The sequence below is a fragment of the Micropterus salmoides genome, unplaced genomic scaffold (assembly GCF_014851395.1).
Source record: "Micropterus salmoides isolate LMB-PRFRI ecotype aquatic unplaced genomic scaffold, ASM1485139v1 Ms_hic_scaffold_15, whole genome shotgun sequence".
NCBI lineage: Eukaryota > Metazoa > Chordata > Actinopteri > Centrarchiformes > Centrarchidae > Micropterus > Micropterus salmoides.
The window spans coordinates 34,531,488-34,553,594 of NW_024040596.1; the positions used below are offsets into that span (position 1 = coordinate 34,531,488).

The 22,107-nt window shown below is 47.9% G+C and overlaps 1 pseudogene; it reads right to left on the reverse strand.

Annotated features, from left to right (window-relative positions):
* Positions 1 to 230: 230 nt before the first annotated feature.
* Positions 231 to 22,019, reverse strand: LOC119903575 (annotated as a pseudogene).
* Between the last annotated feature and the right edge of the window lie 88 nt (positions 22,020 to 22,107).

The window sequence follows — 22,107 nt, forward strand, 5'->3', positions numbered from 1 at the left end:
TGTGTTACAGTGTGTGCCAGTGTGTGTCACAGTGTGACAGTGTGTCACAGTGTGTCACAGTGTGACAGTGTGTCACAGTGTGTGTCACAGTGTGTCACAGTGTCACAGTGTGTCACAGTGTGTCACAGTGTGACGTGTGTGTCACAGTGTGACAGTGTGTGATAGTGTGTGACAGTGTGTGTCACAGTGTGACGTGTGTGTGTTACAGTGTGTGTGTTACAGTGTGTGTGTTACCTTTCCCAGCAGTGTCCCAGCGTGAGCAGCCTCTCTGGGATCAGGACGTCCTGCAGTTTGTTCTTCAGGTCGGCGTTTATACCCAGACTGTCCACTGAAGGGAGACACACATTTATCACCACACCACCAGTGAGTCTGCAGAGGCTCCTGTTGTGTTGGTTTGTCCCACAGAGGGATCTGATTGGCTGCGAGGCAGCAGGTAAATACAGGCCAGCTCAGGTGAGTCCATCGATACAGGTAGCAGTGTTTCCTGATCTGCTGTCAGTCTAAACCTCAGCATGATTCAAAATAAGCAAATCTTCACATGACAAATTACTTCAACCGAGTTTCCAATTAAATGGCAATCAACTCTAAACTGTTTAATTTATAACTAAACATCAGCATTTATAAACTCTTTAAAATCTGACTTAAAGTGACTGAAGCCGTCAGATGAATGTAGAGAAGTCTGAGCTGTGGTGGAGTCCAGAACAGTACTTCCTGTCCTCCACACACACAGGCCAAAAACAAAATGTCACCTGATGCAGCATCATTCACTGAAGTCCCACATCTACACACTAGTTATTTAAAGTACACACACATACCGTTACTACATCAATCAGGAACCTTTAAAGAGCATTAACACACTGGTATCGCACAGAGCGCACAAGTCCAAGCAGTCCGACAGACTCCAGCAGGACAAGAACAAACCTGCAGGCAGACTCTACTAAATGTGCACTTACGTGTGGACTCATGCAGCTCAGCACAGGTTCTGTTGAAGGATCGAGCCGCCGTGAAGGAGACCGAACTCTCAGGACCCGGAGGCTTGAAGGCCGGACTGAAGACAGAGAGTTCAACATGTAGCTATCAGAGTTTCTCTACGTTTCCCATCATCACGTCTCATGTTCAGACCCTAACCAGCCACTGCCAGTCCGTCTCTCAGTCCTGTCTGAGGCTGTCAGCTGCGAGCCCATTGGCTCCTCCTGAAGACGTAAAGCTTTTAAAACTCGTTTCATGTTATCCTCAAACAGCTGCTCTCTGTGCTCTTTAATCAGATTGACTTTCTATTCAATTCAATTTTATTTATATAGCGCCAAATCACAACAACAGTTATCTCACAGCGCTTTTCATAAAGAGCAGGTCTAGACCGTACTCTGTGATGATATTTAAGAAGCCCAACAGTTCCCACCAAGAGCAGCACTAGGAGACAGAGGCAAGGAAAAACTTCCTTTAAGAGGCAGAAACCTCGAGCAGAACCATGACTCAGGGTGGGCGGCCATCTGCCTCGACCGGTTGGGGTGAAGGAGAGAGAGAGAGAGAGAGACTACACAAATACACACAGAGGTACAGACAGTGAAGGTAATGTTGCTATAGACTAAATGAAAAATGGTACAGATATTTAGTATATATAGATATATAGTGTTAATGGTAACAATCGTAATGTTAATGATTATAATAACAATAAGACTAGCAACAATAGTCGTTGCAGCAGAGGGTGTCGAGCAGGAACACGGGGCAGCAGGTGACCCGCAACCACAGATCCAGACTCCACAGCTCCAGAGAAAACCTGCAGGAAGTGAGGAGGAGAGAGGAGAGGGACGAGAAAGCACAAGACTACCAGAAAGGGGAGAAGTTGTGTTAGTAACATGCAATAATGGGATGAGGTTGCATACAGAGGGAGAGAAAGTAGAGGAGAGAGGAGCTCAGTGCATCATGGGAAATCCCCCGGCAGTCTAGGCCTATAGCAGCATAACTAAGGGATGGTTCAGGACTCCCCTGAGCCAGCCCTAACTATAAGCTTTATCAAAGAGGAAAGTCTTAAGCCTACTCTTAAATGTGGAGATGGTGTCTGCCTCCTGAACCCAAACTGGAACCTGGTTCCACAGGAGAGGAGCTTGATAGCTGAACGCTCTGGCTCCTAGTCTACTTTTGGAGACTCTAGGAACCACAAGTAACCCTGCATTCTGGGAGCGCAGTGCTCTGGTGGGGTAGTAAGGTACTATGAGCTCTTTAAGATAAGATGGTGCCTGACCATTAAGAGCTTTGTAGGTAAGAAGAATGATTTTAAATTCTATTCTGGATTTTACTGGAAGCCAATGCAAAGAAGCTAAAACAGGAGAAATGTGATCTCTTTTCCTGGTTCCTGTCAGAACACGTGCTGCAGCATTCTGGATCAGCTGAAGAGTCTTAATGGACTTTTTCGAGCAGCCTGATAATAAGGAATTGCAGTAATCCAGCCTAGAAGTAACAAATGCATGGACTAGTTTTTCTGCATCATTTTTAGACAGGATGTTCCTGATTTTCGCAATATTACGTAGGTGAAAAAAGGCGGTCCTTGAAATTTGCTTAATGTGAGACTTAAACGACATGTCCTGATCAAAGATAACTCCAAGATTCCTCACAGTGGTGCTGGAGGCCAAGGCGATGCCATCCAGGGAAACTATATCTTTAGATAATGCGTCACGGAGGTGCTTAGGCCCCAGAACAATAACTTCAGTTTTATCTGAGTTTAACATTAGAAAATTACAGGTCATCCAGGTTTTAACATCCTGAAGGCACATTTGAAGTTTAGCTAACTGATGAGTTTCATCTGGCTTGATCGATAGATATAACTGAGTATCATCTGCATAACAATGAAAGCTTATGGAATGTTTCCTGATAATATTGCCTAAAGGAAGCATATATAAAGTGAAGAGGATTGGTCCGAGGACAGATCCTTGAGAACTCCATGAGTAACTTTGGCGTGCATGGAGGACTCATCGTTAACATGTACAAACTGAAATCGATCTGATAAATAGGACTTAAACCAGCTTAGAGCGGTTCCTTTAATGCCAATGAAATGTTCCAGTCTCTGCAATAGGATCTGATGGTCAATGGTATCAAATGCAGCACTAAGATCTAATAAAACCAGTACAGAGACAAGTCCTTTGTCTGATGCAATAAGGAGGTCGTTAGTAATTTTCACCAGTGCTGTCTCTGTGCTATGATGACTCTAAATCCTGACTGAAAATCCTCAAATAAACTATTGCTCTGTAGAAAGTCACACAGCTGTTTAGCAACTGCTTTCTCCAGAACCTTAGAGAGAAATGGAAGGTTAGATATAGGTCTATAGTTGGCTAAAACATCCGGATCAAGTTTGGGCTTTTTCAGAAGAGGTTTAATTACAGCTACTTTAAAGTACTGTGGTACATAGCCTGTTGATAAAGATAGATTGATCATATCTAGTATAGAAGTGCTGACTAAGGGTAAAACATCTTTAAGCAGCCTAGTCGGGATGGGGTCTAAGAGGCAGGTTGATGGTTTAGATGAAGAAATTATTGAAGTTAGTTGGTAAAGATTGAGGGAAGCAAAACAGTCTAAACATGTATCTGGTTCTACAGCTGTTTCTAAGGTTCCTGAGTTAAAGATAAGTCGGTGCCAGTTGAGGGCAGGTCTTGGTGAATTTTGTCTCTAATAGCTAGAATTTTATCATTAAAGAAGCTCATGAAGTCGTAATTACTGAGAGCTATGGGAATACTTGGCTCAATAGAGCTGTGACTCTCTGTCAGCCTGGCTACAGTGCTGAAAAGAAACTTGGGGTTGTTCCCATTTTTCTCTATTAATGACGAGTAGTACGCTGCTCTGGCATTACGGAGGGCCTATAAGTTTTAAGACAATCTTGCCAAATTAAACGAGAATATTCCACTTTGGTGGAATGCCAATTCCGCGATATTTGCTTTAATTTGCGAGTTTCAGTATTATACCATGGAGCTAAGCGTCTTTGTTTTAGTATTTTCTTTTTTAGAGGGGCTACAGAGTCGAGTGTCATTCGCAGCGAGCCTGCAGCACTATCAACAAGATGATCGATTTGGGAGGGACTGAATTTAGCATAGGAGTCCTCCGTTACTTTGTGACTAGATAATGTATTTAGAGCTGATGGAATCGCATCCTTAAATTTAGCTACAGCTCTATCAGACAGACATCTTGTATAGAAATTTTTGCCCAATGGCGAGTAGTTCAGCAATACAAACTCAAAAGTTATCAAACAGTGGTCGGATAGAGAGGGATTCTGTGGGAACACCACTAAATGTTCAATTTCAATACCATACACCAAAACAAGGTCGAGGGTGTGGTTAAAACAGTGAGTCGGTTCATGAACACTCTGAGAGAAGCCGATGGAATCTAACAAAGAGATAAACGCAGTACTAAAGCTATCATTCTCAACATCCACATGAATATTAAAATCCCCTACAATAATAACTTTGTCCGTTTTAAGGACTAAATTTGACAAAAACTCTGCAAATTCAGATAAGAATTCAGAGTACGGGCCAGGTGCTCGGTACACTATAAAAAAAGAATTGATTGCAGTGATTTCCAACTTGGGTGCGAAAGACTAAGAACAAGACTTTCAAATGAGTTATAGTTTGGTTTAGGTTTAGAGCTGATTAGTAGGCTAGAGTCGAAGATAGCTGCAACTCCACCTCCTCGGCCTGTGCCTCGAGGAATGTGAGTATTAATATGACTGGGAGGGGTGGATTCATTTAGGCTAACATATTCTCCATCACCCAGCCAGGTTTCAGTAAGACCAAATAAATCAATATCATAATCTGATATTAGTTCATTTACTGGTACACCTTTAGAGATCTGATGTTTAAGAGTCCACATTTAACTCTCCTATTCGTTTGCACTATTGCTCTTGTGGTTTTAATTTTTATGAGGTTTTTATGCACAGCTCCTCTTCTGTTTACCTTTGATTTAAATAATTTCAATGGTCGGGGGGCAGACACCGTCACTATAAGATTTTCACTAAGTAACTCCTGAAATGGAGGAGCAGAGAAGTGTGTTAGACTGCGACTCTGCGTAGGGTTTTGGGTGGGTAACTGCTGAAAAAGAAGGGCAGAGAAGTGTGTTAAACTGCGACTCTGCCTCCTGGTCTCAACTCTGGGTTGTCATGGATTTGGTCCACTAATAAACTTGGCCAGATTTCTAGAAATGAGAGCTGCTCCTTCCCAAGTGGGATGGATGCCGTCTCTCCGGATCAGACCAGGTCTTCCCCAGAAAGTCTGCCAATGATCAACAAAGCCCACATCGTTTGCTGGACACCACCTCGACAACCAGCGGCGGAATGACGACATGCGGCTATACATGTCATCGCTGGTCAGATTTCTACAGAGCAATAGTTTATTTGAGGATTTTCAGTCAGGATTTAGAGCTCATCATAGCAAAGAGACAGCACTGGTGAAAATTACTAACGACCTCCTTATTGCATTTGTCTCTGTCTCTGTACTGGTTTTACTAGATCTTAGTGCTGCATTTGATACCATTGACCATCAGATCCTATTGCAGAGACTGGAACATTTCATTGGCATTAAAGGAACCGCTCTAAGCTGGTTTAAGTCTAATTTATCAGATCGATTTCAGTTTGTACATGTTAACGATGAGTCCTCCATACACGCCAAAGTTAGTCCACAAGGATCTGTCCTCGGACCAATCCTCTTCACTTTATATATGCTTCCTTTAGGCAATATTATTAGGAAACATTCCATAAACTTTCATTGTTATGCAGATGATGATGTTATATCAATCGATCAAACCAGATGAAACTCATCAGTTAGCTAAACTTCAAATGTGCCTTCAGGATGTTAAAACCTGGATGACCTGTAATTTTCTAATGTTAAACTCAGATAAAACTGAAGTTATTGTTCTGGGGCCTAAGCACCTCCGTGACGCATTATCTAAAGATATAGTTTCCCTGGATGGCATCGCCCTGGCCTCCAGCACCACTGTGAGGAATCTTGGAGTTATCTTTGATCAGGACATGTCGTTTAAGTCTCACATTAAGCAAATTTCAAGGACCGCCTTTTTTCACCTACGTAATATTGCGAAAATCAGGAACATCCTGTCTAAAAATGATGCAGAAAAACTAGTCCATGCATTTGTTACTTCTAGGCTGGATTACTGCAATTCCTTATTATCAGGCTGCTTGAAAAAAAGTCCGTTAAGACTCTTCAGCTGATCCAGAATGCTGCAGCACGTGTTCTGACAGGAACCAGGAAAAGAGATCACATTTCTCCTGTTTTAGCTTCTTTGCATTGGCTTCCAGTAAAATCCAGAATAGAATTTAAAATCATTCTTCTTACCTACAAAGCTCTTAATGGTCAGGCACCATCTTATCTTAAAGAGCTCATAGTACCTTACTACCCCACCAGAGCACTGCGCTCCCAGAATGCAGGGTTACTTGTGGTTCCTAGAGTCTCCAAAAGTAGACTAGGAGCCAGAGCGTTCAGCTATCAAGCTCCTCTCCTGTGGAACCAGGTTCCAGTTTGGGTTCAGGAGGCAGACACCATCTCCACATTTAAGAGTAGGCTTAAGACTTTCCTCTTTGATAAAGCTTATAGTTAGGGCTGGCTCAGGTGAGTCCTGAACCATCCCTTAGTTATGCTGCTATAGGCCTAGACTGCCGGGGGATTTCCCATGATGCACTGAGCTCCTCTCTCCTCTACTTTCTCTCCCTCTGTATGCAACCTCATCCCATTATTGCATGTTACTAACACAACTTCTCCCCTTTCCGGTAGTCTTGTGCTTTCTCGTCCCTCTCCTCTCTCCTCCTATCACTTCCTGCAGGTTTTCTGGCTCTGGAGCTGTGGAGTCTGGATCTGTGGTTGCGGGTCACCTGCTGCCCCCGTGTTCCTGCTCGACACCCTCTGCTGCAACGACTATTGTTGCTAGTCTTATTGTTATTATTGTTATTATAATCATTAACATTACGATTGTTATCATTAACACTACTATAAATATCTGTACCATTTTTCATTTAGTCTATAGCAACATCACCTTTACTGTCTGTACCTCTGTGTGGATATTGTGTAGGCTGCCTCCCCTCCCCCTCCTTTTATGAAAAGCGCTGTGAGATAACTGTTGTTGTGATTTGGCGCTATATAAATAAAATTGAATTGAATCATTTGTCGGGGACTACTTTCAGCGGTGGATTAAGTCTGAACATCAGATTTGTGGAGTTTTTGTACCCAAACTGCGTCTCTTTCCCGCGGCGGCGAGCTATGATGGCGAGCGTCAGTCCGACCACGGTGGCCACCAGCAGGCCGAGCAGCAGGCCGACCCACATGTGGCTCCGCTGGACCTGGACCTGCGCTGAGGGACCAAAGGGAGCCAATCAGATCATTAGATCGATCAGTAAACAGGCTGTGTGGCTGGAAACAACAATTGATGTGTGTCGTCTACCTGAGGCGGGCAGAACCAGCACCGGGCGGCTCCAGGGTCCACAGCCCACAGAGGTGCAGCCCGACACCTGGAAGGAGGCGTTAAAGAAGCGTCCTCCTCCTGACAGCTGAGCGGAGTTCTCCTTAAACAGCAGAGGCTCCTGCACAGGTAACATCAGGTGAGTCAGGAGTAAGAACAAGGAGCCTGTGGCCCTGAAGTCAACTACGACTCCCAGGGTGCATTTCAGTCGGCCAATCACAGAGCTTAACGTTCTGTTTGTGACCTTTCAAATGAGCTGAGCAGCTGACAAACATCTGATAACACACACACACTCAGCAAAATAAACTAGGTTCCTGAAATCCTCCTCCTGTCCTCCCTCTGACAGTCAGGTCCCGGTCTGCCTCAGCCAGCAGCTCAGTTTACAAGGACTTGATCCATTTTACGATTTGTGGCAAACTTCCTGTGCGTCCATGTGATGTCGGAATAATTGGAAAAATTAAAAAGTTCCATGAAGTCAGAAAGTTGGAGAAAATGTTCAGCACGAGTTGTTGACGTCCTAGAGGTAGAAACATGGTGGACAACATGCTGGCGCTCACAACGTTTGGTCAGTGGTGTGAAATCAGGCATGTGCATTTTATGTTAACGTGTCATTTGCAACATGGCGTACGGTCATCACGGTTAGTTTGCTGTCCACGTAGAGCGACCTAGATTATTCAGTAAAGTTTTTAGTGGTCCCAGGTTAAAGTACTGATGCAGAAACAACTCTGGCACAAAAACCACTTTGTCATCGAAAGCTTCAAACCATTTCAGCAGACTTGGATGACGATCCAACACATCTTTGTAGCAGCGTCAATGTTGTTTCCAAATTCTGACTTAAAAGCACCTGAACACACCAAAGTCGGAAGAACGGCTGCACCTGAACGCAGCATGAGCCGATGAGCTAAAGACAGATTCCGATAACTGGAAAAATGCTGAATATTGGCGCCAGCCTCTGATTGGTCGATCACTAATGACCGACATTATCTGACCGGTGATGTCGTCTCTCACCTGTGGTTCTCCTCCCAGAGTCCACTGCACCTTGTAGGCCAGCAGTTTCCCCTGGAGCTCCTCCTCCTGCAGCCTGGCCCAGCTCAGAGACAGATGCTGCTCCGACAGCTCAAACGTCAGGTTCCTGGGGCCGCCGAGGGAACTGTGAATCACACACAGAGTCAGGTAAACTAGATAGGCGGCGTCCTGGCAGCAGGACAGTAATACAGTCGCTCTGACACGTTGGTGTGTAACGTCCGTCCACTATAAGGCGGCGTCCACCACGAGAAGAGAACAGTTTAAAAAATCTAATCTTAGTAAGCAACAAGATGATAAATTAACTCCTGCTGCATCAACCAATCAGCTGGCCTGGTGTGCAGGTCTGAATGATTTGGGAGGCGTGTTTGCCGGCTCCTCTGTAACCTATAGTTACCCATAATCCCCTTCTCTGTGTAGGTCATCTTGAACCACATCCAACTCTTGTGACTTCCTGTGAGTCACTTTGTACAGAATCAGTGTAAATGTCTGAGGTGAGAGTGCAGCCTGCGGGGGGCGCTGCAGAGGCTGCAGCACAGTCCTTTCATGTGGATTGAGGCCACAAACAAAAGCTGATTGTACGGAGAGGTCTGGAATCTGCTGGATCAGGTCCAGCTGGACCCCCAACGCACACACACATACACAAACAACAAACCGGCCCTCAGCTCCTGCAGCTGAAGAATAAACAGAAACCCAGCAGAATCTCTCTGGTTATTCATCTTTATCTAAATTAACGACGTTTCCAGACCTGACGTAGGATAAATATCAGGGATCATCTCCTGCTAACCGACATTGAGTTCATCTTTTCAGACACTCTGAAGTGAATTTAAATTAAGGAATATAAATGAGAGAAAACTTTACTCCACTAGTAGTAGAATAGTTTCTGATGTCCAGAACAAACGTCCAGAAATCAGCTCGGAAACCAGAGAGAGGGCTGCTAACAGGAGCTGCTAACAGAGGGCTAAGAGAGGGCCGCTAACAGGAGCCGCTAACAGAGGGCTAAGAGAGGGCTGCTAAGAGGAGCCGCTAACAGGAGCCGCTAACAGAGGGCTAAGAGAGGGCTGCTAACAGGAGCCGCTAACAGGAGCCGCTAACAGGAGCCGCTAACAGGAGCCGCTTACAGAGGGCTAAGAGAGGGCTGCTAACAGGAGCCGCTAACAGAGGGCTAAGAGGAGCCGCTAACAGAGGGCTAAGAGAGGGCTGCTAACAGGAGCCGCTAACAGAGGGCTAAGAGAGGGCTGCTAACAGGAGCCGCTAACAGAGGGCTAAGAGAGGGCCGCTAACAGGAGCCGCTAACAGGAGCAGCTAACAGGAGCCGCTAACAGAGGGCTAAGAGAGGGCCGCTAACAGGAGCCGCTAACAGGAGCCGCTAACAGAGGGCTAAGAGAGGGCTGCTAAAAGGAGCTGCTAACAGAGGGCTAAGAGAGGGCTGCTAACAGGAGCCGCTAACAGGGGGCTAAGAGAGGGCTGCTAACAGGAGCTGCTAACAGAGGGCTAAGAGAGGGCTGCTAAAAGGAGCCGTTAACAGAGGGCCGCTAACAGGAGCCGCTAACAGAGGGCTAAGAGAGGGCCGCTAACAGGAGCCGCTAACAGAGGGCTGCTAACAGGAGCCGCTTACAGAGGGCTGCTAACATTACTTAACATTTATTTTATTACAATATTTATCCAAAGCATGTGAGAGGGCGCAAGTCTCTGGTGTCTTGCTCAGGGACACAATGGTGGATGGGTCACAGTGGGAATCGAACGGGAATCGGGAAGCTACATTTACATTTATTCATTTAGTTTTTATCCAAAGCGACTTACAATTGCTATACATGTCAGAGGTCACACGCCTCTGGAGCAGGGGTTAAGGGTCTTGCTTATGGTGGATGTGTCACAGTGGGGGATTGAACCCGGGTCTCTCACACCAAAGGCAGGCATCTTATCCATTGCGCCATCACCACCCTGCTAACAGGAGCTGCTAACAGAGGGCTGCTAACAGCTAATTCAGCTGCTGTTGATGGGACATATTTGACTAAATGTAAACAAATACGGGTTTATTAAATAGCTTTATAGTTCCTACTTACATCCCCAAAGCATTGTGGGAACAGTAGTTCTAAAATTTACAGCTGATGTCTCGTACCTGACTCAGGTGTCTGGAAGTGCAGCCAGGGGGAGAAGGGCGACGCCCCCACCTCATTAACACAGGACACCCTGAAGCTGTAGTTGGAGTGACTCCTCAGACCGGACAGAACCTGAAGGTGGGGAGGAACCAGAACCTCCTGCTGGGGGAGTTCCCACCTCCGGACCGCACGCCTCGACAGCTGAGGAGGAGGAGGAGGAAGAGGAGGGATTTAAAATAAATGCTGATATAGAATATCATTTTCTGATAATCAGTTACGTGTGTGTGTGTGTGCGCTACCTGCAAGATGCAGGTGGACAGCTCAGAGTGTCCTGTGAATCCTGGTCTCCATGACAGTGTGACGTTGTTGTCCACCATCTTCTGGACCTGCAGCCCGACCGGTGCCGCCGGCAGCACTGAGATACAGAGACAAACAGGTCACTTAACCCCGCCCCCAGAGAGTAAGCATCCAGTCACAGCTCAGCAAGAGTTAGCGTTGGAATCAAAGCTCATGCTGTGCTAACCTGCTAATGTTGGCGTTGGAACCAAAGCTCATGCTGTGCTAATGATAGCGTTGGAATCAAAGCTCATGCTGTGCTAACCTGCTAATGTTGGCGTTGGAACCAAAGATAATGCTGTGCTAACCTGCTAACGTTGGCGTTGGAACCAAAGCTCATGTTGTGCTAACCTGCTAACGTTGGCGTTGGAACCAACAGGTAGAAGCGAGCACACCTTTAAGAAGCCAGCTCAGCGACGGTTTGAGTTGTACTCACCTTTAATGTGAACCGTGCCGGTTCTGGAGACGGAGATTCCTCTGGTGTTCTTCGCTTCACAGTAAAACTTCACACTGTTGTTCACTCCTGCAGACAGACAGGCAGACATGTTGGTTAGAGGTTATCGATCTGCAGATCTGGGATCACTCTGTTAGCCGTTAGCTTCTGTCTGCACTGCCGGCCTTTCAGCTGATGAGGGTGCAGCGGTGGAAAGTAAGTATAAGTATATTTAAGTACTGTAAGTTAATTGTACTTCAACACATGTCAGAGTGAAATATTGTACTTTTTACAGCTTTACATTTATTTAAACACTTTAGCTACTTTGCAGATTCAGAATAATGATCTAAAATTCAAACAAATAATAAATTATGATTTAATATTGTAGGTTGAAATAAAACTTTGTTGATCCCAGAGGGATATAAAGTCATTAACATGAGCTCCAACACATGAATGCATCAATAATTATAATCCAATATTACATTATTCTGCCATAATGCAGTACTTTTACTTATAAAAGAGTACTTCACCCCTTCAGTTTAACAACATCAGTCAGTTGCTTCTCCTTAAAATTATTTCATTATGATTAATTAGTTAGGGACGCACCAAAATGAAAATTCCAAAAAGGCCGAACATTCGGTGCATCCCTGAATATATTTCAGAAGCTGTGGGAGAAACAGAACACTCTCTCACACAGACACTGTCCGGCCGGCCAATAGGAGATCAGGATTCATCTCCCGCTAATATTCATCAGCAGCGGCAGGCGGAAACACTCATTCACGCTTTCGTCAGAAAACTCGACTCCTGTCAGATTTCCATAAAGCGGTGATGTCATCATGGTGCTGCAGGAAGCTGATGTCACCTTTAACTCAGCCAATCAGCTCACTGCATTGAGTCAGAATCATAACTGAGTTGAGTTTAACTCAGAGGGGACTAAAAAAGCAGCCGCCAGCAGCCTCCTGAAGATCATTCGACTCTAAAGACCGTGCTCTTATTTTGGTAGTTTTCCTTCCTTCGTGTCAGTGCAGACGACGATGATGATGAAGAGGGAAGTCATTGTTTCACATTAGATGATGAAGGTTCATCTGAACTTCTAAGTGTTAAAACATGACATCGACCTGCGTGACGAAAAGGCTCCAGGTGCTCCAGGCGAGACACCTGGAGCACCTGCAAGAGAGACAGGTGGAGATCTTCTTCTTCTGCATCACAGCCAACAGACAGGTGACGCTCAGCGTGAGCGGTGACATCACACTGCGCCCATATTTACACAGCTCCACCTGTCAGCAGCGACCTTTGCAGTCTGACTCACCTCGAGGAGCTACAGTGTGTGTGTGTGTGTGTTACAGTGTGTGTGTGTGTGTTACAGTGTAATACAGTGTGTTACAGTGTGTGTGTGTGTGTTACAGTGTAATACAGTGTGTTACAGTGTGTGTGTGTGTGTGTTACAGTGTGTGTGTTACAGTGTATTACAGTGTGTTACAGTGTGTGTGTTACAGTGTATTACAGTGTGTTACAGTGTGTGTGTGTTACAGTGTAATACAGTGTGTTACAGTGTGTGTGTGTGTTACAGTGTAATACAGTGTGTTACAGTGTGTGTGTGTGTGTGTGTTACAGTGTGTGTGTGTTACAGTGTATTACAGTGTGTTACAGTGTGTGTGTGTTACAGTGTATTACAGTGTGTTACAGTGTGTGTGTGTTACAGTGTATTACAGTGTGTTACAGTGTGTGTGTGTTACAGTGTAATACAGTGTGTTACAGTGTGTGTGTGTGTTACAGTGTAATACAGTGTGTTACAGTGTGTGTGTGTGTTACAGTGTAATACAGTGTGTTACAGTGTGTGTGTGTGTTACAGTGTAATACAGTGTGTTACAGTGTGTGTGTGTGTGTTACAGTGTAATACAGTGTGTTACAGTGTGTGTGTGTGTTACAGTGTGTGTGTGTTACAGTGTAATACAGTGTGTTACAGTGTGTGTGTGTGTTACAGTGTGTTACAGTGTGTGTGTTACAGTGTATTACAGTGTGTTACAGTGTGTGTGTGTTACAGTGTGTTACAGTGTGTTACAGTGTGTGTGTGTTACAGTGTAATACAGTGTGTTACAGTGTGTGTGTGTTACAGTGTATTACAGTGTGTTACAGTGTGTGTGTGTTACAGTGTATTACAGTGTGTTACAGTGTGTGTGTGTGTTACAGTGTCGGGCAGTGGCGCCTGAACCTGAGTGTCTCTACACGTTTTTAAAACGGTACGTTACCAATCAGAGGTTTCAGAGACGGATTAAAACCAGTGGTCCCAATCTGAGCAGACATTTCCCATAATGCACCTGGATAATTTTGAATGCCGAAGAGTTTCTGACCTTTGACATGAAGGACGGAGGGGGACGGCCCGGCCTCTCCCTCCTGGACCCCTCCCACCCACCACAGCACTTCCACGGGTTCGGGGGGCCCGACGGCGACACAGGTGAGGTTGAAGGGCACGTTGGGGAACGTGGCCACGTCCTGAGGCTCCTGGACGAAGTGAGGGACGCCTGAGGGAGACAGGAGGAGTAAAGGGTTAAGGAGAGCATGATGGGAAATCTTAATCTAAATCAGTGATGCGTTCAGGGCCATAGCGCACAGCAGGAAAACACAGACACCTGCTGTTAGAAACAGCTGGAGGCCTGAGAGGCGTTCAGTAAACAGGTGGTGCGTTCAGGGTCCTACCTTCCACTGTGATCCAGGCTCGTTCAGAGGAGAACGTCAGGCCGTGGAACTCGACTTCACACCAGTACTGACCCGCATCCTGCTGCTGGACCGACTTCACGCTGGAAACAACAACACTAAGAACGTCAGAACCTCAACCGGACCCAGATACTGGAGTGGAACCACAAACAAGTCGGATTAGAACTCAAATCATTCTTTCTGATTTTTGCTCCCAAGTGAAAGTTAATGTGGTTTTAAACTTTTCTTTCTGGTCAGAACAAACGCTTGATGCCAAACAGAGGATCACTTCACAGATCTGAGGCCGAACATTCAGAACTGTTCTGATAAAATCTGTTTTCAACAAATCTGCACGAGGAAAACCTGTTTTCAGTCTCTTTTCCTCAACAAGATAAATATCTTAATAGCAAAAATAGTGCAGATTTGTTTGTGATTAAATTAATGAAATCAAACATTTACTGAACGAGTCCGCCAACGTGTCCGCCACACCGCTGCAACGAGTCCCCCAGATGGCAGTGACGAGTCCCCCAGACGGCAGTGACGAGTCCGCCAACGAGTCCGCCACACCGCTGCAACGAGTCCCCCAGATGGCAGTGACGAGTCCCCCAGACGGCAGCGACGAGTCCGCCAACGAGTCCGCCACACCGTTGCAACGAGTCCCCCAGACGGCAGTGACGAGTCCCCCAGACGGCAGTGACGAGTCCGCCAACGAGTCCGCCACACCGCTGCAACGAGTCCCCCAGATGGCAGCGACGAGTCCGCCAACGAGTCCGCCAACGAGTCCCCCAGACGGCAGCGACGAGTCCGCCAACGAGTCCGCCAACGAGTCCGCCAGACGGCAGCGACGAGTCCGCCAACGAGTCCGCCAACGAGTCCCCCAGACGGCAGCGACGAGTCCGCCAACGAGTCCGCCAGACGGCAGCGACGAGTCCGCCAACGAGTCCGCCAACGAGTCCGCCAAACGGCAGCGACGAGTCCGCCAACGAGTCCGCCAACGAGTCCGCCAGACGGCAGCGACGAGTCCGCCAACGAGTCCGCCAGACGGCAGCGACGAGTCCGCCAACGAGTCCGCCAACGAGTCCGCCAGACGGCAGCGACGAGTCCGCCAACGAGTCCGCCAACGAGTCTGCCAGACGGCAGCGACGAGTCCGCCAACGAGTCCGCCAGACGGCAGCGACGAGTCCGCCAGACGGCAGCGACGAGTCCGCCAGACGGCAGCGACGAGTCCGCCAACAAGTCTGCCAGACGCATGACACATGCGCAGTCGAAGTATAACCGGTTGGGGAAAACGCTTTTTAAACCTTATATTAATTGGGGCGGCGTCAGATGTTCCTGCTGATTCTGTTCATGTAGTTTTTATGTCCCGGTAACCAATGAAAGAGCAGCTCTGGTGTTGCCAAGATGGCGGGACCGAGTGGCGGGAGTTGCCTAGAAGGACTTTGAGGAGAGAGGTTTCTGACATAAAATATGATAATCTCTTTAAGTGTGTCAAAGATTCTTAATCTCCTCCATCAGCTGAGTCACCGCTGCAGCCCCACCCGTTGATAAACTAACTTCCTGTTACCTGCATGCACCTGGCCCTTTCACTCAACACAGCGGCTTCGCCTCAGTGTGTTTTCAGGATCAATAAGGTGTGATGTAATGTTTCTGTTGTTCCTCTGACCTTTTTCTTTCCGTCCAGGAATCTTAGCGTCAAGGCGATTAAGCAGCCGTCGCTCGCTGATCTGAGGTCAGTTTCTCAGGCTGTTCAAACGCTCTCAGAAAAAAGACTCCTGATCCCACGTCAGCCACTAAAGGCCTCTGAGCCGCTGGATTCTTCAGGGTCAAACTGATCCGAGAGTAAAACTGCTGTTTTCTATCCACGCTGACTGGATATTTGTAGATAATTATAATACATAACTACAGGAGGTACTTCACCCTGAACCGACTGTGGTACAAATACAGCTTTAAATCTTCAAACACGAAGACAGACTGTCGGGTTTCAGTAAAAATGTTCTTCTAGCTTTCAGAAGTTTAAACATGTCAACATTTACTTCAATCTGTCCGTCAGAGAAAGAGGGAACGAGATAAAGGAGGAGGGAGAGACGAAGAAGGAGCAAAAGAATTAAGAGAATAAGAAAGAGGAGAGGAGCTCACTCAGCACTGTGACCCCCACCAGACTTCATGATGTTTTGAACCGTTTTAAGTTTGATTGATTTTAATTGATCTGCTTCACTGTGACCTTCTGCAGGCTCAGGTGCCACAGCCACTTTAGAATTAGTTATTTATTTATTTTTAACACACATCTGCATTAATGACCTGTTGTGTTTAAATATTACACACATTATAACACAAATCTGTGATGTGAGCAGTTTGACCGATCTGGCCTAGACTGATTCTCTCCTACTGGCACCGATCGATCGGATGATTGATTGATATGAACCTGTGGTAGGTCTCCCAGTGCTGCTCTCCCAGCGTGATGAACATCTGGTCGGTGCTGAAGAGTTTCTCTCCGTCCTTCATCCACACGATGTCCGGCTCTGTCACTCCCTGAACCGCACAGCCCAGCCTCGCCGCGTTCCCCTGAGACACCGTCTGATTGGCCGGATGCTTCGTGAACAAAACACCTGCAGGAAGGGAGAGAGACCGAGAGATGAGAGGAGAGGAGGAAGACAATCACACACACAGTAGGTTTGAACTGAATTTCCAGACAGAAAATAAACCGTGACCTGTTGCTGCTGTGAGAACACGAGCTCATTGGCTGATGGAGCAGATTCTCTCGTCCCTGCCGTTTAACCACGAACACTAAATCCTACTATGGAGAACGCATGACCCACCCTTCTCTGCCTCTGATTGGCTCAGCCTGCCTGAGATGTTTCTCACGTGGCCCTCGCTGAAAGAACGGGACGTTTCAGCTCTCTGCTGTTCAGCGGCAGCCTCTGTCTCTGAGTCAAGCCGTAAACCTGCGTCCTCTCTAACAGCCAGCAGGGGGCGACTTAAACCTGCGTCCTCTCTAGCGGCCAGCAGGGGGGACGACTTAAACCTGCGTCCTCTCCAGCAGCCAGCAGGGGGGACGACTTAAACCTGCGTCCTCTCCAGCAGCCAGCAGGGGGGACGACTTAAACCTGCGTCCTCTCCAGCGGCCAGCAGGGGGCGACTTAAACCTGCGTCCTCTCTAACGGCCAGCAGGGGGGACGACTTAAACCTGCGTCCTCTCTAGCGGCCAGCAGGGGGGACGACTTAAACCTGCGTCCTCTCTAGCGGCCAGCAGGGGGGACGACTTAAACCTGCGTCCTCTCCAGCGGCCAGCAGGGGGCGACTTAAACCTGCGTCCTCTCTAACGGCCAGCAGGGGGGACGACTTAAACCTGCGTCCTCTCCAGCAGCCAGCAGGGGGGACGACTTAAACCTGCGTCCTCTCCAGCAGCCAGCAGGGGGGACGACTTAAACCTGCGTCCTCTCCAGCAGCCAGCAGGGGGACGACTTAAACCTGCGTCCTCTCTAGCGGCCAGCAGGGGGCGCCTTAAACCTGCGTCCTCTCCAGCAGCCAGCAGGGGGGACGACTTAAACCTGCGTCCTCTCCAGCAGCCAGCAGGGGGACGACTTAAACCTGCGTCCTCTCTAACGGCCAGCAGGGGGGACGACTTAAACCTGCGTCCTCTCCAGCAGCCAGCAGGGGGGACGACTTAAACCTGCGTCCTCTCCAGCAGCCAGCAGGGGGGACGACTTAAACCTGCGTCCTCTCCAGCAGCCAGCAGGGGGGACGACTTAAACCTGCGTCCTCTCCAGCAGCCAGCAGGGGGGGCGACTTAAACCTGCGTCCTCTCCAGCAGCCAGCAGGGGGCGACTTAAACCTGCGTCCTCTCCAGCAGCCAGCAGGGGGCGACTTAAACCTGCGTCCTCTCCAGCAGCCAGCAGGGGGCGACTTAAACCTGCGTCCTCTCCAGCAGCCAGCAGGGGGGACGACTTAAACCTGCGTCCTCTCCAGCAGCCAGCAGGGGGGACGACTTAAACCTGCGTCCTCTCCAGCAGCCAGCAGGGGGGACGACTTAAACCTGCGTCCTCTCCAGCAGCCAGCAGGGGGGACGACTTAAACCTGCGTCCTCTCTAGCAGCCAGCAGGGGGGACGACTTAAACCTGCGTCCTCTCCAGCGGCCAGCAGGGGGACGACTTAAACCTGCGTCCTCTCCAGCGGCCAGCAGGGGGACGACTTAAACCTGCGTCCTCTCCAGCGGCCAGCAGGGGGGACGACTTAAACCTGCGTCCTCTCTAGCGGCCAGCAGGGGGGACGACTTAAACCTGCGTCCTCTCTAGCGGCCAGCAGGGGGCGACTTAAACCTGCGTCCTCTCCAGCAGCCAGCAGGGGGGACGACTTAAACCTGCGTCCTCTCCAGCAGCCAGCAGGGGGGACGACTTAAACCTGCGTCCTCTCCAGCAGCCAGCAAGGGGCAACTTAAACCTGCGTCCTCTCTAACAGCCAGCAGGGGGACGACGTAAATTATGGTCCCATTTAGAGGAACATAGACCAGGAAGCAGGCGAGGCTTTAGGGCGGGGCTACAAGCTGACTGACAGGTCGCTAGCATGGCGACCTGTCAGTCAGGATAGAGGCGATATCTGTGTTCTAAACACAAAAACCAAAAGTTTGGATGACAGACATAAAGGCAGCAAGCTGTCTAGTCACAGCGTGAAGGCCAGTTTATGCTTCTGGATCGAGTCTGCGCCGTGGAGTCTTCTTTTTCTTCGTCGATGCAGGCTGCTTCAAACAATGTTGACTGAAAGTGAGCGGACCATACTGTTAGTGAAAGTACTGCAGAAACGAGAGACGGCGTCGGAGGAGATGGTAGGTATGACCGTTGAAGAAGAAGGAGGAGGAGGAGGACAAGCTGGAAATGCGACACTACCGAGCCGACCAATCACAGGTCTTGCGGTCTGCGTCGCTGCAGGCACATTTTAGAGGTGGTGCGGCACAGATGTGTGAGCCACAAATAAATTGGCCTTAACTCTCAGTGTTTGAAATAACACCAGAGCTCCCCTTTCATTTCTCCAGCCTCCTGGTCAGAACTCGCTTTCATCATTTCTTATTTACTCACAGTCCGAGGTGACGGTTTGTGTCCGATAAATATACTGGCTGCAGAGAAGCGGTGAGCAGCGGGGACCAGGACACGACGACCTAAATGATCAATCAGAACAGTTCCTGATCAGCTTTCCGCCGCAGCGAGAGGACAGCGGGGAAAGAGAGAGATGGCGTCATCGACCTGCAGCTGCTGCACATCACTTCCCTCCACTGATGACATCACCAAACGCTGAGGTCTGAGCGGATGATGTCATCGTTTAGTGAACTCTGACCTCACCATGAAGAGGCAGAGGTGCTGCTACGTGTTCGTACAACAATCTGCGTCCTCACCAGCGATTTAGCTGCGTAGATCAGGGACCGTTGACGTACAGCGGGCATGTGCATGGCGGAGTAAACAGGAAGCAGACCGTCTACTCCGCAGCTGCAGAAGATTTGATGCTAGAAGAGGTGCTAGCAAAGACATCAAGGTCAGTAACGCTTGGAATTTGTCATCCATGTTGCATTCACTGCAGGTAGTCCATGTGGGGTCATGTGATAGGAAGCCAGACGTCTGCGTTTTAAAGTCCTCTGTTTGCACCCATCAGCTCTAACACGCCGCCCTGGAGATTAAAACCAAAACGGGGTCGGAAGCGTTTTCACACTTCAACTTTTAAACGTCTGAACGGGAGGCGGAAACGCAGCACAAGGTCTGAGGTTCAAAATAAAGACATAGCAGAGTGGGCGGAGCCTGAGTGACACACCAGAAGCTGCCCAGGTGAAACCGCCGGACCAGGTGAGACAAGGCTCACAGACTCAAAGGGCGTTCAGGTCCGTGAGGTCAGATCGTCAGGTGTGCGAGGGCCCTCTGCAGACATTTTGAGACCCTTATGAACCCTTTGCCTGAGTGAATTACCCACAGTTCATAGCATTGTGACATGAAACACGGTGGTGACCAGGGGAAGCCTGGAAGCAAGAGAAAAATCACAGCAAACCGCCTTAAAAGAAGAAGAAGAAAGGTAAACAAACAAGCATGACAGAGCATCGAACTAAGCAGATAGAAGAAGATCAGCTTCTTACTTCTTGTACTTTTTGCTTAACGAGGCTGTTTGACCAGCAGCGGTGATTTTTCACAGATCTAGATAATCCTGACAGACACCTCTCGTCCACCCTGCAGGGCGGGACCTTTAAACCTTCAGCGCCTCATTGGCACAAAGAAAGTAAACAACTTAAAAAAAATAAATCCCAACCCCACAAAAGTGTGCAACATGTTTCAGCGTCACCAAAGTAATGTGCTGAAGTCCCAGAGTTCCGCCCCGTTCCTATTTACAGCACTTTGAGCCTCTTGCACTCAAACACTCACCAGGTGACGTCAGTTAACTCTGTGAGGGTTCAGGGATCAGGGTTCAGGGTTTAGGGGGGACACTGAGGTTGGGCCAGTTTATCTTAATGCCTAGTAACTGTGAGCAGCTCCTCCGTTTCCTGTGTGCATTGCATTGTGGGACAGCGGCGCCCATCAACAGCTCCTCAGTGTTGTTAGTCTGCAGACACGCTGAGCTGCAGCTGCTCTCTCACAAACCGCCTCACAGCTCCTTCACACTGATGTTTTCTTCCTTTTTCTACAAATCCGTGTCAGGTCAGCATCATGTGACCTCTGACCTCCTGCTGCAGGTGGGTCCTTGCTGATCCAGGGGCTTTAAATTGTCCCTTTCAGCTGATTTCAATACAGATTTATATTTTTATTATTGCAGTTCCACTTTGCCCCACTGGTTCTACACTAAATTCAGTGTGTAGTTATTTTCCTGCTGAATTCTTTCCCTTGTGCTGCAAAGACTGGAGGCGATCTCTCCACGGTAGAGTTTATGGGTTTTGTCTTATCTAAAAATGAGTTCTGACTCGTGCCGTCAAAGGTCGCAGTGATGTGGGAGTCCTACAAAGATAAACAGTTTCACTGCAGAGCCGGTGTGATAATAAAAGGCTGTCTGCAGCTCACATTCCCTCACGTTCCCTCGGTAACCGTCGTGAACCCGCACCCGCCCAGTGGGTGATGTTTTTAACTGTGCTGCGAGTTCTCACGCCAAACTCCATTCGAAAATTGTGAAAATCAAAATACATTTGCTTATTAGCTTGTTTCTATACAGACAGGCACAGATATTTGGCCTCTTTGATTCCGCACGAGTCTCCTGGTTAATTCGGCATACATACAAGAACCCATAAGCAACTTAGTTCAATTAGAGTTTGAGGTTGTTGTGATTCAGACTGCCCCTCTGACCGCATTAAGATGAAAGAAAACAACAGGAATAACTTTATAAAAGATGCTAATTACTTCGGATAAAGTGCTGCTTGCTGTGCTGGGTGCATGCCGAGTGGACTAGAGGCTCGCTTAGATTAATTTAAGTTCTTTAGGTGAGTTTTATCAGAGGTGAATATTTGCCGAAAAGTTACAAAACCTTAAAATATAACTCTTCCGAATGGAGTTCGGCCTCGTGAAAAAGTTGCCTCTTCACCAAAAACACAGAGGCATATTTCAGCAGATAGATGAGCTCACACTCACCGTCTCCACAGGTGCCTTCATGACTCCAGAGGAAAAACAGAAGGATCCACAGAACCAGCTTCATCTTCTCATTGTTCCCGTCGTTTCAACAGTCGTTCACGTTAACTGGGTGGCTCGGCACGGCACGGCTCGGCTCTGCTCACACTCCCTCACTGAGGACTCATTCCCAGCTGGACAAACAGGATTTGCACCGGAGAAAAGTGCGCGGTGGGGGTGAAACGGCTCGAGGCTCGGTCTCAGTGGAGAGAATCGAACCAGCCGGCACGAGTGATGCGTTTGATCCCCGCGTGAGAGGACGCCGCAGAAAGTTCATGGAAGTTTGTTTAAACCGCAAACACTCGCACGCATTCCGCCGCAGACGTCAAGTTAGACACGTTCAAACGCGACCACACCGGAAATGAAGCGGAATCACCTCCAAAATAAAAATTAAGTTGTTCTAAAACAGTTTAACTTTTTAAATTTAATTTATTTTACGTTTATATGTTTAATG